Source organism: Limulus polyphemus, unplaced genomic scaffold, assembly GCF_000517525.1.
Source record: "Limulus polyphemus unplaced genomic scaffold, Limulus_polyphemus-2.1.2 Scaffold2738, whole genome shotgun sequence".
NCBI lineage: Eukaryota > Metazoa > Arthropoda > Merostomata > Xiphosura > Limulidae > Limulus > Limulus polyphemus.
The window spans coordinates 85,784-91,673 of NW_013668348.1; positions in this window are offsets into that span (position 1 = coordinate 85,784).

Consider the following 5,890-nt stretch of genomic DNA (forward strand, 5'->3'; position numbering starts at 1 on the left):
AAGAGTATCATAAATTATTGGCAGTGAGTATGAGCCTTTTTCGGTTATACTCTTAAGAGCCCTGAAGTCCACACAGCAACGTTGGGTCCCATCCTTCTTCTGGAATAACACGATGGAAGTGGACTAGGGACTATTTGATTTCTCGTCTATCCCTTCCTTAGTTAGGCCATCCATGACCTTCTCCATCTCTTGTCGCTTTGGCAGGGCTATTCTTCTCGGAAGGATCTTTATTGAACGGTGATTGCCTGTGTTTATTCTGTGCTCCACAAGATCTGTGTAGTTAAGGTCATGATCTCCTTTTGAAAAGACGTCTGCATAATTCGCCAAAAGACTGTGATGGTGTCAAATGGACTATGCTCTTCTTATAGAGGTCAGTTAAATGTTCTGGAAGATGACGTCCTTTCTTTATGGTTGTATTTGTGGCCTTAACATTGACTAGCTCTACCTCCTGGCACATAACCAACAATGCCCCTTCCTTAAGTGTCTGCTCACTTAGAGAAATTAGCCACTGTTATGGGTACTATTTGATAACCTGCCACAAGTGAACTTCCAATCTTCACGTCTGCTGGCCTGGATAGATCTTCCACTGCTTCCACAATCATCGGGCTTCCTTGGGAATGTTCTTTTATTCTACTCAAAATTATTTTCTCTGACATAGGGAGTATTGTAGTTGACTTAAGTGCTGTGACATGCAAATCAACAGATGCAGCAACACTTGACGGAATTTGTCCTTTGTTGTTCCAAAACGTCATTTTATCAAAGTTAACTACACTCTTCCATGGTAATAAGTAGTCCAACTCTAATATGCCTGAGTCTGCAATGTCGGCCAAGTATACTTTGTGTGTGTGTTCTTCATGCCCATGAGCTCAATACTTACCCACACTGGTCCCCACAACCTTGCATAATGTCCTGTCACGCCACAGAGCTTCTGTATGGCTTCTGGTGCTCCTTTGTGATCTAGCACCTTGATACTCAAAAGGGTTTACTGAGATGCAGAATCTATTACAAAGTTGCACTTTTGGCCATCCAACTTTCCTGTCACAGTGTGCTTGCCATTTACACTTAGCTGTTGGAACTTTCTCAGTAGGGGGTTGGTGGGCGTCCCTCAACACCAACCACTACTGCTTTCTCGAAGCTGACTTATTGGTAGTATTCTTCTTACACTGGCTCTTCATATGTCCTTACTATCGAAAGTTCCATCAATCTGTCTGGGTAAGCAGCCTTTCCTGTCGTGGCATCTTTCCTGTGTTGAAGTTGTCGGCATTGAGCTCACTTGTGCCCTGGTTTGTTACAGTACAAGCAAAGTCCCTCAAACTTATCTGAAAGCTGCCCTTTTTTGGCCTTGAATCCTGATGACTGTACCAACCTTAGTACCTCAGTGTTGGACTTAACGTAGTATTTGAATTCAAGAGCTCTGGCCATTGCATCCCGCATATTAGAGGGCTGTGCTTGCTTCACTTGTATCTTTAGTTGTGGACTGTCCAAGGTGTCTACAAACCGATCTTTTAGCAACAGCTTGAGAACATCTTGTGGTGCAGTTGGGTAGGCCTTGTGGGCCTGGCTATGGTGATCGACTCGCAATCTGAAGGGCGAGGGTTCGAATCCCCGTCCCACCAAACATGTTCGCCATTTCAGCCTTGAGAGTCTTATAATGTGACGGTCAATCCCACTATTCGTTGGTAAAAGAGTATCCCAAGAGTGGAAGGTAGATAGTGATGACAAGCTGTCTTCCCTCTAGTCTTTCACTGCTAAATTAGAGATAGCCCTCATGTAGCTTTGCGCAAAATTCAAAACAATCAAACAAATTGATCCATTGAGTGCAGCTGTATTGCTGTACAGGAAAAGACATATTGAATGCAAAAAATGGTGGATTGATGGATAATAATTTCAAGAAGCTGATGCTACAGAAATTAAATGACAAATTAAAACAATAATAAAACTGAACAAATAAATAGTGACGTAATATAAGAAGATATTAGCTTATAAGCTCATTTAATATTATTATTAATATTACTGTCATTATATTTATTTTTTACAGTGTGTTCTTTAAGTATCATCATTGAATGTATCGAAGGCTGATGGTTGTTAGCTGCTTTCCTGACATCATTCACAAGTATAGAAAGGCTGTTCTGAGAAGTCAGTATTATGTTATTGTAGTAATAAGTATTATCAAGTACCAATAAATTTGTGTCCTTTATGCTTACATTATCTATTGCCAAAAAAAAAAGAAATATATCATGAAAAGTTTCAAAAGTAGCGGTGGCGATACCGCCGCTATATCTATATCAGTTCAATAGTACTGTCTATTGTATGTCCAGGTAACTACTTTGCAGGGTGTTTATGGATCTTCACCAAAATTGGTATGGAAGTTGATTAGGTCCATGCTGGGGTACATAAAAATTTTCAGCTTTGCATTTTGTGGTCTTATGGGCGTTTTTTACTATATAAGGGTGTGTGTGTGTGTTTTGTTATAGCAAAGTCACATAGGGCTATCTACTGTGTCCACCGAGAGGAATCGTAAATTGTAAATTCGAAGACTTACCGCTGTCCCACAGAGGGATTTTTTTCAAAGGAACTGCAATATTTTCAAGCAAATGAGTAATAGCAGACGCTTTGTTTGTTTGTACTTAACGATGTTTGTTTGTCTTGAAGTTAAGCACAAAGGTACACAATGGGCTGTCTGTGCTCTGCCCACCACAGGTATCGAAAACCGGTTTCTAGCGTTGGAAGTCCGCAACCATACAGCTGTGCCACTGGGGGCACATATAAGAGAAGCCACTTTTCACGTCGTAAGATAACCTTTCATCAATCATTAATTTACATAACTTCCGTCCAGGGGACGGTCACTCCAGCTAGTTTATAAATATGTAGCGACAATAGTAGTACCACTGTATTTTTCTTGCTGTAGCGATAGCGGCGCTCCATTGAAGAGGTAGCGCGCACAGCTATGTTTGTAGTTATGGATTGGAGCTGTACTAATGATATTGGTTGCGTTTAGTATAGTCTTCGTATTTATGTTCAAACATCATATTGGGTACTGGAATGTTAACTTCAAGGACAGTTTTGCTGTCTTCCCCATTGATGTATTGTATTCTATTATTTATTGCTGGTTTTATTATTTATATAATTTCGAGTGCTGTATGCTTTCCCTTAATTAAACACGAGTCTTTGTTGAAGACATAAAATGAATGTTCCGTGCATTTGTTCACTTCAGATGTTACACGTATCGTGTGTGAGTGAGAATATTGAACGTGTACAAGACCATGTTGTGAAAGGGTATAAAGGATACCTGAAGAAAACATACGAAACTATTTCCATTGAAAAGCTGCACGCAATAATATTAGATTATTCGCGAAAGATATAACACTCTGTCGTTTCTACATAATGTTTAATGCATTCTTTTCATTGTTTGGAATTTCTTAGGTTCTCTATTGATGAAATGTAGGGGGTTTTAATATTTTTTAAATCTGGTTGAGAGAATTTCCTTAATATATATTTGTATTGAACATTGTAATATTAATGTCGCACAAAAACACATTGACAAGTTAGAAATAAAAGGGAACTAGAGGACAATACTCGCTTTGACGATTCATTTCAAACTTGTGGTAAGGTCTTATACAGCTATGTAAGTTTGATGCCATTGTTACAATGTAAAGTGCTAAGTTTATTACTTGAAGCTTGCAAAAAGCTTCAAAGTTGAAACATGTCAACGGCAATATATATATATATATATATACACACACACACACACATACATAGTACTGGATCTATTAAAGTATCTAATCATTTCTGCAGAACAGTCATGCGAACTTCTATTTGATAGCTGCAACATAATATGGAACATTTGTTTCAAGTAATGCATATTGTTTCTTTGTAGAATTTTGCGCAAACCTACTCAAGGGCTATCTGCACTAAGCATCCTTAGTTTCTGAATTATATGGTTCTAGAGAGAAGTTGGCTAGTCAAGAGCAGGATTTGACCGCCACAGCCCGAAAAACGAGGTGCGAACCCTTAAACCTCAGATCCACAGTCCGATACGCTAAACATTGGCTCAACCGTGAATCTGAGGGCTTATAACGCTAAAAATCTGATTTCGATATCCACAGTGGACAGAGCTCAGACAGTCCATTGTGTAGCTTTGTGCTTAACAACACACAAACAAAAACTAACCGTTGGGCCGTGCTCGGCTCCTGTTTATTATATATATATATGATATAGTTTTCAGTAGAAGTGTGGAGATTTAAATGATTTTAAAACTAATCTTTATCTTCGATAACCAAAGTTCCAGAACATAAGGTAGAGTGTATACAGTTAGTAGTGTCATAACTGAGAGCGTTTTATCAGGTACGATTCATGTTTAAAATCCTAACATCAACACTAATATTTTCAACATTTTTGTCATGCCGTAAGAGCACACATACTTAAGTTTATTATAAAATAGCACTGCACATTAAGCTTCAGTTAGAGAGTTGGTCAAGGAAGTCAGTTAGTTCTTTTCTCCCTAGTTACATGTTGTTCTGAGTCGTTCATCTAAAGTATCACCTATGTCTTTCTGTAGGAAAGGTTTCATTAAAGCTGGACATAGTATGTGAAATTATACAAAGATCTTTTCCGTTGATAGGTCGGGTAACTCCTCGAGGATATAACCCCACCGTCCCTTTATCTTTCGATGGGAATGATCAACAATGACATAGATTGGGCATACGTTCTGAGAGAGATGGCATTGTACAATGATCTGTATAATGCTATGCTCTTTTGTGTAACTTCCTCTCTCTCTGTATATATATATATATATGTATATAGCTCAAACCCTTAATTTGGTAAGTGAAGTTTAATCTCTCTGTTTAAAAAGAAAAATACTTTTAATAAGTTTTATGAGAGTTTGGAGAGCTAACTACGAAATAAAGGCAGGTTTTTCGTTTCGTGCACTTGTTTAACTATGATTATATTTGAGGTTAAATAAAGATTATTTTACTGTGCTTTACACTGTGACCAGCTTCTTTCATTCTTCAAGGTCAGTCAAAGTCAAACAATTCTGGTTTGCTCCGTAATACATTTTTCGCCAGACCTTCTATTAAGTATCATTTCTAGGGTAAATCAATGCACCTGAGAATACCACAGCTAAGACGTAGGGTAATCTAAAATTGTATTATCTCACATGCCTAGCAAAGTAACGTTGCATGGATTAATAAATATCAGTCTTCAACTGTTAATGTCCCCCAGTGGCACAGCGGTATGTCTGCGGACTTACAACGCTAGAATCCGGGTTTCGATACTCGTGATGGGCAGAGCACAGATAGCCCATTGTGTAGCTTTGTGCCTAATTACAAACAAACTTCAACTGTTAATGCAACATGCTTAGATAATTGACCACATATTTTCATACACTTAATACTACATGAGTGAAGGCGATTCTTTATAGTTTAGTAGGTGTAACACTCAAGGTATAGAGAGGGTTGAGTATCTTATATTGAAACGACTTTGAATATGCAAATCAACATAACCATAGAGAAACGGATTGTACCAGAATTACATTTTGATATTGCTTAACATTACGTAGGTAGTGTGATGTCGTCGAAAATCTATTGATTTTTGAATGGGTATGTAACAGACCTTTCCAACCCAAAATATTCTTACACTCAGATTATAAAAATCTGTTCAGATTCGGGATTTGGAGTTACAAGAGGGAATATCTCTTGTACTTAACAGCATTGGGAAACAAAGGAATATGAATCAACTTGGTGATACAGGACCATCCAGAAAGGGACCTGCAACAAGGTGTACCTAAAATCATAAATAGTATTCAACGTTAAACTGGTACACAATTAAAAAAACATTTTATTTAGGCCTATCTGTGGCCTTCAAGAAGTTGACGACTCTACATGTTTCG